The 13405-nt window shown below is 46.1% G+C and overlaps 1 long non-coding RNA gene across 1 annotated transcript; it reads right to left on the bottom strand.

Annotated features, from left to right (window-relative positions):
- Nucleotides 1-270: 270 nt before the first annotated feature.
- LOC149124605 (uncharacterized) lies at nt 271-12805 on the bottom strand. Its single transcript, XR_016213308.1, has 3 exons — nt 12094-12805; nt 9276-9436; nt 271-495 (listed from the first exon to the last, which is right to left on the bottom strand). It is a non-coding gene; the product is annotated as an uncharacterized LOC149124605 (long non-coding RNA).
- Nucleotides 12806-13405: the final 600 nt, after the last annotated feature.

The raw sequence follows: 13405 nt of genomic DNA, 5'->3' as shown, positions 1-13405 counted from the left end.
GAACAATGCCCTATACCTTGTGCGGTTGTGTGAGTGCAGCCTGTTGAAATCCTTGCTTAGTATATACTAAGTTGATCTTGTGTATATGAAGGTAACTGAAAATGAAACTCCATGAAGAGCGGGATGGGAGAGGGAGTGGGAGAGGGGAGGGCCGCGGGAGGGAGGGAGGGAGGCTGGGGGCGGGGGAAGCCACAAAAATACAAAAGTTGCACTTTGTAAATTCACATTTATTAAATTAAAAAAATGCACAAAGCCCATTTTGTTAAAAAAAAAAAAAAAGAAATTGACCCAGCCCTTCGTTCTTGTCCTGACTTTATTCCAGGGCATCCCAGCAGCAGCAGGGGGATGTGGTAGCTACATCGCGCAGTCTCCGTCCGTTCCTAGCCCTCTCCCAAGGGGCATCTTGTGGTTCTAGAATGAGCAGGAGGGCTCGGATTCTGCTGTCCTACTGCCTGTGAGGTCTCAGCTGCAGTGTCGTTGAGAGTTGACATTCTCCTGAAAAAGGAATAAACCACAAAGGGTTGTGGGAACGAGTAAAGTAAATCCAACAACCAATGTAGAGCACATGGCCACATGCATGGGGCCTGCTGGGTGCACAGCAGGTGAGACCGAGGTGTGTGCTGAGCCACATTGCCCTTCTCTTAGCGATTTGCCTACTAATATTTCCATATTAATAAGCTGTGTGGGCTCTTGCCATGAATTCAGAGAAAAATTCTGAATACTGGCTCAAATAAACTAGGCAGCGTGGTAAGTTTTTAAGCTTTTAATTTAGTGAGAGAAATGCATAGAAGAGCAAGGGCTCTATCTAAATGAGAAAGGGAGGTCTGGATTCCTACCAAGCAGAGATCAGGTCGAGAGCCAGCCCCGTGGGTGGCCCAAAGGCCACGTGCCCGGAAGGTGTGGGGCAGCAAGGGGATTAAGGGCAGGGAGGAAAAAGGGCCCGACCCACTGTGCTCCAGGCCTTTAATCCACTTCCAAAGGGGAGTGGTTAATTAGTCTGATTGGCAGGTGGGTGCACAGGTGTGGTCAGGAAGGGGCATGAGGTCACACAGGGGCGTGGTGAAGGCGTGGTCTTCCAGCTCACAAACCTGGTCAATTTTATCCTATGTGCCTGCCTAAATCACTTCCACCAAAAGCCAAGGTACATCACCGTGATTTTTCTCTGTCTTGCATTGAAATTCAGAAGCCTTTTTCCCCTTTGTTGTTTATAATATCTGAGGCTCACATCTGAAAGGGTAGGTAACGAGTGGCGGGTGCCTTTTTCAAATAAAAGTGGGGAATGCAGAATCCAGTGAGCACATGCAAGAGATTTGGAAGTAGCAAGGCCCTGGGAAGCCTTGCTTGCTTGTGTGGTTACTGCATGTATACATGACAGGCTTTAAAGAGCTCACTGAGGGCTGGCACTGTGGCGCAGCGGGTTAAAGTCCTGGCCTCCAGCGCCAGCATCTCATATGGGCGCCGGTTCTAGTCCTGGCTGCTCCTCTTCCAATCCAGCTCTCTGCTATGGCCTGGGAAAGCAGTAGAAGATGGCCCAGTCTTTGGGCCCCTGCATCCATGCGGGAGACCTGGAAGAAGCTCCTGGTTCCTGGCTTCAGATCAGCACAGCTCCGGCCGTTGCGGCCATCTGGGGGGTGAACCAGCGGATGGAAGACCTCTCTCTCTCTGTAACTCTGTCTTTCAAATACATTAAATAAATCTTTATAAAAAATAGTTCACCGAAAATGCACGTTATCTTTTAATTCCATTTTTCCTCAAACTTCCTGAAGCCCCCGAGTCAGAGAGAGCCAGGCTCAGCCAAAGGGAAGGCTAAAAGAAGGGCCTTTTACTGTGTAAGAAAGCGCTCTAGTTGCTCACTTGAGACTGCTTCCTTTGACAAAGACAAAAACATGCTTAGTCACCACTGGTCGGCGCTCTGATTTCCAACTGGGCTTCAGAGCGCACATTCCCTACCTTGAAGCAGCCCCTGGGACTTTTCCAGACAACTCTGCCATTGCATAGCTCTGTGTTTTCTCATTAGCATAATTCAGGATGGGACCAGATGGCAGGTTGAGCATTGCATAAGGAATTGTTCTGCCTTTGAATAAGTGCCTACTTAGTGTGTAAGTGGGTTATTAGTGATCTGAAGTGACAAAATTCAAACAACCCCCAACAGCCATTTGGCACAGCTGTGTCTGTCTAGACTTTGCTTGCTAAGAGACCCATGGTAAAATGTGTTTCAACAGTTAGCTATCAGCAAATGCCAACAATCTTTCTCGGCACCTACTTCTTTAAAAATAAGTATAACGGCCTAGCGTGGACAAAGGCCTGTAATCAGGCATGAGAGCATTTGCTCTTTAGCATGCCCTTCGAGGCTGGGCCAGGGCGGCTAGGCTGTGCAAGCAGCTGAGAATGAGGCTTGACACAGACACAGGAGTCGTCAGCCTGACGCTAAGCCAGGGCTTTGGAATCAGGTGGAGGACATGACGCACTGCTAGCCCCTAATATGTAACCTGGGGCAAATTCCTCGTGGGGAGGTCAGCAAGGATACCTGTGACATCTGTTTCAGGGGTGTCCTGGAGAGAACATCAACTAAGGTGAGCAAAGTGCCTTACGGAGCTGCTACTCAGTGGAGTGCCGCGCCCTGGCCCCCTGCCCTGCTCCGGCTCCTGCTTGGTCTGACTACTGTCTTCCAGGAACTGCTGAGAGACAGGCATCAGTGGGACTGCCCACCTGGGCTGCCTTCATCTGCTTGCACATCCTTTGCTCCCTGCGCCCGAATAAACATATTGCTACGTGTGAAACCCAACTCACTGGCTTCCTCTTGGTAAATCAGCATCAGCATGGGTAGCTGCTTCTCTCCTTTTCTTAAACTCCCCTTGCTCCTTCTCACAAGATATCCCCATGTTGGCCAGTGCTGTGGCTCACTAGGCTAATCATCTGCCTGTGATGCTGGTACCCCCTGGGTTCTAGTCCCGGTTGGGGCGCCGGTTCTGTCCTGGTTGCTCCTCTTCCAGTCTAGCTCTCTGCGGTAGCCTGGGAAGGCAGTGGAGGATGGCCCAGGTCTTTGGGCCCTGCACCCACATGGGAGACCAAGAGGAAGCACCTGGCTCCTGGCTTCGGATCGGTGTAGTTCTGGCTGTAGTGGCCATTTGGGGAGTGAACCAATGGAAGGAAGACCTTGTCTCTCTCTCTCACTGTCTAAATCTGCCTGTCCAAAAAAAAAAAAAAAAAGATATCCCCATGTATTCTCTCATGTCTGTCTGTAAGTGATGTCCTTTGAGAAGGTAAGTGTGGTAGATGGATGGCTCTTTCCAGATAGCTGAAGTTTAATCCTTACCAAAGCTTTGGGGGAAAAGACTACCCAGCTTGCATGAGAAATTTCTGCAGAATGTAAACTATGTACTTCCTGTCTTGTGGGATAGCAGGTGTTTTTCTGGGTGACCCTGGAAAGCCACCATGAGGCATAGCTGTTGTCTATGTCTTGGGTGGTGAGAGGTGTTTAGGGGTTTTGGGAAGTCCAGCCCAGAGCAGGCCCTTTGCCAATGAGGCACAGCTTAGGCAGCCATGATTCCAGCGTTTCTTGGGGCTTCAGCAAGTCTTCTGTCTCCCTCTAACCCCGTCAGCCCACTTCCGACCTTTCCAGTCCCTTGAGCTGTAACCCAACAAGAAATAAGGCGTTCCAGTGACACAGAAGAGCCAAGCTCATGAAATCACCAAGTTCCAGCTCGCACATCGTTGCCACGTGAAAGCCTGTTCGAAGGCCCTGTGCCTCCCCTGGGAAGCCAGGCAGTGATGCTTTGTGGCAGTGGTTTTCTTGTTAACAAAAGTCTTTTATTTTACAAAATCAAATCCTCTTTTTAAAACAGCTTTCCATGTAGACAAAAAAGTCAAGAGAATTGTACACTGTCATCCACATGCCCGCTCTCCAACTTCACAGTGATCAGTCTGCTGCCAATCTTATTGCATCTATCTGCTCCCTCCACCCTTTGTTCCTGCTTTTGTTTTCGCTGGAATGCCTTAAAGCAAATCTCATGTTTCCCATAATCTTACCCATAAATATTCCAGTATGCATCTCTAACAAGCTATTTAAAAATACTGTGATTACACCCAACAAAAGTCAGAATGCTAGAGAGGCCTGGGTCCCAGCCCTCTCTCTGCTAGCCGTGGGTAAGTGGTCTTTGTGGTCTGATAACAGGAGATTTCCTGAGGTCTCCTTAGGGCAATAGGCAAAAAGTTTTTATACTTTGATGTAATTTTAATCTCACAAAAGTTTGGAAAAGTAGTACAAAGAATTCCCATATGCTCTTCATCAATATTCCCCAAATATGAACATTTTAACATCTTGACTCTATCATTCTGCCTCTATCTCTATTGTTTTTCCCTTGAAGTGTTAGTATGTTGCCGATATGATGCAAAATTCTCTTACACAACTACAATACAACGATCAGACTCAGGAGATGAACACTGATACAGTGCTATTATCTAACCTAAGACTCTGTTGAGAGCTTTCCAGCTGACCTAGTGTGTTCTTTAGAAACAAAGAAAGCCCTAAACACATCAGTGCTCATGTCTCTAGTCTTCTTTATCCTGGAACAATGTCTGAGTCTGCATTGTAAAACCTTGATATCTTTAGAGAGGTCTGGTGGGCTCTTTGAAGAATACACTCTCGGCCGGCGCTGTGGCTCACTAGGCTAATCCTCCACCTACCAGCGCCGGCACACCGGGTTCTAGTCCCAGTCGGGGTGCTGGATGGTGGCCATTGGAGGGTGAACCAACAGCAAAGGAAGACCCTTCTCTCTGTCTCTCTCTCACTATCCACTCTGCCTGTCAAAAAAAAAAAAAAAGGAATACAGACTCTCTCACTTCAGAATTATCTAATATCTCCTCAGGATATAATTCAGGCAATGCTTTCTTGGCAGAAAGACCACAGAAGTCATCTTTTGTCCTGGTTCATGATATCATTCTGTCTGTCCCATTGTTGGTGATTTTAACTGGTTGCTTGGTTAAGGAGATATCTGTCAGGTTTCTCCACCTCTTTAACTAGTATTTTGTGAGGAGATACTTTCAGATTATGCAAATAGCTTGTTGCTTTTCATACTGGCTTTTCCATAACTTTAGTATTCATTTGCCTTTTATTTAAATTTTTTAAATGATTTTATTTATTTATTTGAGAGGTAGAGTTATAGACAGAGAAGTCTTCCTTCTGCTGGTTCACGCCCCAAATGGCCACAATGGCTGGAGCTGGGCTGATCTGAAGCCAGGAGCCAGGAACTTCTTCCAGGTCTCCCACATGGGTGCAGGGACTGAAGAACTAGGGCCCTCTTCTGCTTTCCCAAGCTATAGGAGAGAGCTGGATCAGAAGAGCAGCACCCGGGACATGAACTGGTGCCCCTATGGGATGTCAGCGCCACAGGTGGAGGGTTAATCTACTGCACCACAGCTCTGGGCCCCTAGTATTCATTTGGATTCTTGTCTGAACTAATACTTAAAATGGTGATCCAACAGTGATTTTCCATATTTAGGGGCATCGTTTCCTTTACATTTGTTAGTTGGATTTCTGGAAGGAGGAATCCTTTCCTTTACTCCAGTAACTGATGTCAGTATGAACCATTGATTCTTATTTATAAAAAGTAGGTTGTCATCCCTTATTTTCATGCTTCATCTTGGTGCTTGAATGCTCTGAGAGTTAGTCAGGGACGCCCCTCCAAACTGGGCCCTGTGTTCTGTTGACATGGCCTCATTATTCTCTGATAACTTTTTTTTTTAACTTCCTGTCATGAAAAGATGATCTAGGCTCATCTTATTTTCTCATGTCCTCGCCTTAGAATCTGCCATGTCTCCAAGGAGCCCTGGTTCCCTTAATGGAGAATGGAATTTAGAAAACAAGATCTGGGTGCTAAGGGAGCTCATTGCTACTATGGTATCAGTGCTTTTAGGGTCCCTCAAGTTGACAGAGCTGACAAATAGACCACACACACACACACACACACACACACATCTGTCTGTCTATCATCTGTCTTGTCTAAAACCATGGCAGATTTTTTGATCTTGTGATGTTAGATTCTCTGATCCAATACTACACTGTGCATTCTACTTTTCCCCTTCCATAATTGTGACTTCATTCTCTGACACCAGAAACCTGGCTTCCACAATCCACAATATATTTACTTTTATGCTCAATTCTCAAATGTTTGGGAAGTCATTTCAGGATTGCTAACCCAAACTGATTTGAAAAGGAAACCTCTAACTACAGTTAAATATTTGCTTAAAGTTATTTTTGTCTTTAGCCTGAGTAAGATGCAATCAATATACCATGTTCAAATGTTACTGGGTTAATATTTTTTTCTGGATAATTATGTTATTCCCTTTGCTCTGTTGAAATATTGTTTTGCTAATGTGCCTGTATTTCATCTTAGGGTTTTCCCTATCCTTATTGATCCTTTTATTTTTAAAAATCATATCACACATTAACATGATTCCCCAAATCAGAACTTGTCAGTTACATTCAGAGAAGTGTCATTTCCTCTCTCCATAATTTTTCTAACCATCTTACCCTGTAACCAATCACAACAGTCCCTGGTGTATGCTTCCAGTGTTTAATTTTGCACAAATAAAGAAAGTACATGCATGCTTCCTTATTTCCCCCTGTTTCCTACACAAAAAAATAGAATGTTAAGTCTACTATGGATTCTCCTTTGCACTGTCAGAAAGCCTTTTAAGGCACTGTGGAGTTGTGTTTGGTTCTCACCCACATTTTCTTACCATTTCCTACACGAGTATAACCCTGATCCCCTGTGACTTAACAGAACTCTTAGAATTCTAAATTGGTCAAGAATAAGACAGGTGTTGATTTTAAAAAGAAGCCTTTGTGCTCTGCTAGACGAGCATTTCAACCCTGGATCCCAGGAGCAGCCCCAAACCCAGCACCGATGGAAAACACCGCACCCGAACCCAGGGTCCTTGTTTAAGGAACAGTCAGTCTCTCAGCCAGATGTCCTTTCCTGTTAACAGAGCTGAGTGCCCAGAAACTAAATAACCAGGGTCTGGAACCAGCAACTTCATGGATTTTTTTCTTTAAGTTTACAGATTTAAAAGAAGAGTGAAACAGGCAGTCTTTCTACACAAAGCTGCCACTGTCACTTGAATATAACTTGGCTTGGCTTGTGGACAGCCCAGTCCTCCTGGGAGAGGTCCCTGGGAGAAGGCAGGCCTCCGAGGCCTGTGCTTTTCCTGGCAGGTAACAGGATGCACCTGCTCAGAGCTCCAGCCTGCAGACTGTGCAGCACAGCTGTTTTTTCTCAGCTCAAATAAGCTAGATTTAGAGGGAAGAGGTGGGGTGGAAAGAGAGACAGGAAGGAGAAATTCCACTCCTGCCCAGTTGCCTGTCAAGACTTCTCCTCCCAGAGACTCATAAAAATTGGACAGGACCCAATTAGAATTTATTTAAGTTCATTTTAGGAGTTGGCAGGTGGCTCCCAAGTACGGGTATAGATGGTATAGACAGGCCTGCCGCATTCAGCTGGGATTCACACTCCAGATCCCAAAGAAGGCCTTCAGCACAGGTAACAACCAGATCCCACCCACCATCCCAAGCTTTGCCTAGCTTCCGAAGACATGGCTAGTAAATTTTGATGAAATATGTATAGCTCATCTCTGACAAGACCAGACCAACTCAATGGGGTTCTATTCTGTTTGGGTTACAGAACGATCACCCACCAGATAGACTTGACTGTAGAAATCCTGCTGTTCAGACCACCCTAGAAAACAAGTGGAGGCAGGAAGGGACCCCATCCCTCCCTTCTGCAGGGTTTAGTCCTGGATAGCTCAGGAGGCCTGGAATGTCCTTACTCTGGTTCCATATCCAGCCAGAGTATCCTCACTGTCAAGGATACAGCCAAGGACCCCAGTGATTGTAAATTCGGCAAGTTTCCCACAAACCTGAGCATTCTGGACATTATCTCTAGCCCTCAGGACTTATGTGTGTCACTACCTCACTGTAACTAAGAGAGAGTTTCTCACGGGAATTGCAGGCCAGCAGCATGGATGGTTGCCCATCTCCAATGTCAACTCTGACTGCCCATAACCATACTTCCCCATGGGAAGACCCTGCCTCTCTAACTGCTGTTCTACAGATCTGGGGCAAAACTGTTAGAGCTGGAGCTTCGTCAACGAATCTGGCCTCTGTCATGTCACGTGATTGGGGTCAATTCACAAAGATGGCTCATTAGTGGACACATGATCATAAGGTTACCCACCTTGCAAGCTTTTTGCAAACACTGGGTAAAATGACTTTGATTAATGTGTGTTACAGCAGCTACAAAGCATTTGTACAAAAACCTTCTCTGCCTCTCCCATAAAGTGAATGTTCTCTTCCACCCATTCCAACAGCAACAGACTGGGGGAGGGGGAGAGGTGGGCAGCCATCCCAGCCAACACCGCAGATCTACCCCAAGGAATTCAACAAGTACCTGCCTTATGTTCTCCACGGGAAATGTGCAGGTTGGTGTCACTGACCAGCAGGATTGCTATACAGTTAGGAAGGGGAAAAATGCAACATGTACTCAATGTGGCCTGGGATATTCAGAGGAATTTATAGAGAATACAATATCCAGTGACCTTGGAGGGAGTCCAGGATCTTGTGAGGCCGAGAGAGAGAGAGAGCAAGAGAGAGAGAGTGAGAGAGAGGGTGTCAAATAGGCATTTGGTGTCATCTTTTGGATAAATTAGGATGGTACAACCTTGGCAGAATTTTTGTGATCGCTGTTGCAGTCTTACTTATTTCTTAGAAGTAACCTTTTGTTCCACTTTAAGCTGTTGTATTTAAAGATGCTGGAGAGGGTCAGAGGTCAGGGGGTCTACCAGTTTTGCATCTTTTCTGTGGAGGTCCCAGAAGACAGCAGGGTGAGTGTGAGAGGGACTCGTGTTGAATGAACACCTACAAGGTATCATGGCTACTCTGGGCTGCTCAAGACAGTCCCAGGCCACTGATGTCATTGGCATTTCAGTGATGAGGAAAGTGAAGGCTTGGAGAATGGTTGAGTGACCACGACGCAGCCAGGAGCTGAATCATTTGTTAATAAATGAGGAACTCCCACCAGGGAACAGACACCTGGTGGGGCATTTTATTTGGGATGTGTGCTTCGGATTCCACAGGTGTCTTCATGGAAGCCATTCTGAAACTCTTTGGCAAACACTTCCTTAAATTCTGTAAGATGTCTGGATAGGACAGGACGCTGTGGACCCTGGGCGGAGATCTCACCGAGTTTGCGGAAAACCTGGCTGCCCTCCACAGTTACCTCTCGTTGTCTTATCAGGCAAGGCCATCTGAGCTTGACCTTGGCGGCACCAAGCTCGGTGATGGTTCCAGGTCATCTCCCTGCCTCCCCACACAGATGTGCAGTTGCAAAGGAGCTGTCTTCTCCTTGCCAGGGCTGCAGAATCCTTGGCCCCAGGAGTTCTGTTGGGGAAGGAATGGAAAATAAATGCCTCTTGGCCTCTTTTGGAAATCAGACAGCAAAAAAAAAAAAAAAAAAAAAAAATCAGACAGGCAAATTGCAGAGGTCCAGTGTTGTCATGGGGGTGACCTGTTCAGAGAGGGGGCAGCTGTGGGTTTATTAAATCTAGGAGGCTGATCACAATGGGAACAAAGGCTGGAAAACAGTCAGGTTTCAGTGGATTTGCAAAATCTCTCCTAAGGTTTCCTGGCCTGGATGGAGCTGATAAATAGCTTATGCAGCCAGATTTATGTTATTCATGTATCAGAAGGAAAGACTTGACAGGGCCAAGAGCCAGAATCGGAAACCATCCAAGTCTGATTAACCCACGGGGTGGCTGCCTGAGGCGTTAAGGAACTCATTTCCCTACTGGGATATGTCCTTCTGGATTCTATTCCTTGGTTTCTCGTTTGTGGAGATCATTGAAAATTCAAATGCCTGGACTCCCTTTTCTTCTTTGGAAAAGAAAACGTGGTATTGAATAGATGAAGTAGACTTCACGCACATCGTAATGCTAGTGTATTATATTATATTGAAGAGTTCATTTTTATGTAGGGACCCTTATGGTTTCCCCAGGTTTTTCTTCCCCATTGCTACATTTAAAGCTCATAAGCACTGTTGCAGGTTGTCATGAGGATAAAATGGAATTATGTAGGTCAGAGGGCCTCAGCAATGATTATGCACCTTTATAGATGCAAGATGGGAGAAATATCTTTTTCTCCACTTTTCAGATAAGGAACCCAAGGGTCGGAAACCTTAACTGATTTCAAGTACAAGGAGTGGTAAAATCTGTTCTGTGGTTACTATGGGAACTTCTCAGGGATGGAGGAGTGTTGAGCAGTTCCTGGCCATGGGGTCAGGTGGGCTTGAGTGCTGTCTGACCAGCTCAGCCACTTACTATCTCTGCAATCCTGGACAGCTGTGCTCTCTCTGAAGTTCTATTTTTTCACTTATTGATTTTCATAAATATTTATTGAGTATCTACTATGCACCAAGCACTTCTTAGGCATTGAGATACCAAGACACAAAAAATAATAAATAAAGGGGGGAAAACCCTCTGATTCATAGATTAAAAGTCCTTAGCACTGTAGTTGTTCCAGAAAAGGCATTCCCTAAATAATAACTCTCTCCTTTCCCCTACTTTTGTTCTCTGCTCAATGTGGCTCATTTTAAAATTGCAATAATTTACATGGTAACCTCCCGGCAAATTTTGTAGCCAGAGTACCATTAGGATAACAAGGTCCTTCGAAACTCTTCCACAATATTTTTAAAATTTTATTATTATCTGCAAAGTGAGATAATGCATGAAGTCACAGTCCTGGAGAAGGCGTTACTATTCTTCCATTTGTTTATTATATGAAAACATATTTTGGGATGCCCTTCATATTGCAGATACTGTTCTGTCTTATCACCACCCTCATGAGTAAGACTGAAAGAAATTGAGTTTCCGAAGTCCCAAGAGTTCATTATTTTTATACCCATTCCTGCTCTTCTTCCTCAGTAGTTAACCCTGCCCCCACCCCTGCTCACATACTCCAAAGCCATATTACTAGCAAATAGTAGACTAGCACATCTCTGAGGAAACAAGGGGGACATTTTGCACAAATTAGAAAAATAAAATAGTTGATTGTTATAGAATGTAAGCTGAAATAAAATATATGCAATGAGAGCTGAGAGCTACGCATGGAAAGGCAAAGTATTCCTTTTAGTCAAAAATAAAGTAAAATAAATTGAGGCATACATTCTTGCTTACAATTATGTCCTTTTACAAACATTGCCTTATCCTCCTGACACCCTGACATCTTCTCTACACTGATGAGAAAAGTGAGACCCAGAAAGACCAAATCACCCAGGTTGTGGTGGCCAAGCCAGAACCCAAACCCCATGCCCTGACTGTCCCCATTATTTTCCTTTTACTCTGATTCGCCATTTTCAGAAAGTCCCATTTTAATCAAGGGATAAATGTATAATGGTGTTATTTAGGGATTTGGTGGCACTGACCAGAAGAGTTAAACTCCTGAACTTCAGGAAGTGTCTCTGTGGGATTTAGATAGGATTTCTTTCCAGCTAACTCTTTTTTTTTTTTTTTTTTTTTTTTTTTTTTTTTTTTTTATAGGCAGAGTGGACAGTGAGAGAGAGACAGAGAGAAAGGTCTTCCTTTGCCGCTGGTTCACCCTCCAATGGCCGCCGCGCTGATCCGAAGGCGGGAGCCAGGTGCTTCTCCTGGTCTCCTATGGGGTGCAGGGCCCAAGCACTTGGGCCATCCTCCACTGCACTCCCGGGCCACAGCAGAGAGCTGGCCTGGAAGAGGGGCAACCAGGACAGAATCCGGCACCCCGACCGGGACTAGAACCTGGTGTGCCGGCACCGCAGGTGGAGGATTAGCCTAGTGAGCCGCGGCGCTGGCCGCCCAGCTAACTCTTAATATCCAGTTTTATCATGGGGTTTTTATATGTGCTACCTCAAGTTCTCTTTAGATTTGTAAACACACAGAAAGATAAACCCACTTTCCCTGTGTACATACTTCTGGAAACAGAAAATAAGTATTCAAAAGAAAGGAAACCCATGACCTAACCACCCTCCACCATGGAAGAGGAAAAAGATGTTGGAAGACACTCACCCGCTTCAGCTCTGCTCACCAAGACCACGGGCTGTGTGTCCAGGGTGCTGAGCTGACTATTTGTGAAGCAGAGGGGAACATTCCTTCTCTCAGAACTGCTGTTCCCCCAGTGTGGGGAGCAACTCGGACTAGACTAAGTTACTGGAATTAAGACTTATTCTATGCATCTGCTCTCCCACAATATGGCGCTGGGAGAGGAGGAAACAGCTTCTACGCAGCTGCCTCTTGCCAACTTGAGTGATGACCTCCAGGAGCTGATCCTGCTCCTGATTGGAGGAGAGCAGCGTACTCGGCGTGTGGGCAGCCGAGTTGGGATTGGCGGAAGAGGACTATAAAGGAGGAGAGAGACAACATGCACCAGGAACATTTAAGGGGAACACCTGTGCAGCCCCCGAGAGAGCCGGCCGGCGGTGTGCCGCTCCCCCGCGGAAGTGGGGAAAGAGGCAGGGGGAACCGCCCTTCCACGGAGGTGGAAGGGTCGGTAGCCAACCCGGGAAGAACCAGCAGCAAACCCGGGGAGGGCCGAGCAGACGAAAGAACAGCGCAGGGTCCTGTGTCGTTCCTCCACGAAGACGGGGAGCGACACCCCAGGGCAGTCTTTATCCTTTGTTCCTAATGGACAAGGACGTGGCACCCACCATCGATGGTCCGCAGTTGTCAATATTCATTCCTGCAGGTAGACCCTCTCGTCTGATGCGTCCTCCAGGGCTCTGTTTTCCAGATACGCAACATCACACCACCAGTGGGGCTCTCCTTCCAGGACAGTAATTTATTCATTTTACTTGCATGTTCTTCCCAGCCCCTGATCTTACCGAAACCGAAGATGCCCATGGTCACTTGGCCACAGGGCAAGCGTGGCAGAGACTCACTGAGGACTCCCGGTACCCGAGAGTAGGGCTGGGTGCGTGTTCTGACATTAATGTAGCTTTAACTGCTCTGAGCCTCAGCTTCCGCCCCTTCAAGAGGAGATAGTACTTACCATCTAGAGCAGACTTAGTGTAAAATTCCCAACACAGAGAAACCAGAACCAGAAAAATGTTCATGTGAGTCTATATGATATAATAAATAAGAACTATTGTTTTATGAAAACTTAAAGGTTAATTTAAACAGTTTGTATTCACTAGGGGAAATATGCTATGTCTTTTGATTAGGCACCAATGAAGGCACCATTATTTCATGTGGAGAGAGGAGCAGATGGGAAAATGCTTCTCCATTACTACTCGGATAGAAGTGGTCTGTGCCACATTGTACCAGGTATGGACTGGCTTCACCTGTCCCAGAGCGCTGAGGCCTCTGGAGTGAGAAAGGTATC

The sequence above is a fragment of the Oryctolagus cuniculus genome, chromosome 9, assembly GCF_051225735.1.
Source record: "Oryctolagus cuniculus isolate XC-2025 breed Fujian yellow rabbit chromosome 9, ASM5122573v1, whole genome shotgun sequence".
NCBI lineage: Eukaryota > Metazoa > Chordata > Mammalia > Lagomorpha > Leporidae > Oryctolagus > Oryctolagus cuniculus.
Note: the sequence above shows the minus strand (reverse complement) of the source record. Positions and strands in the feature narration are given on the sequence as shown.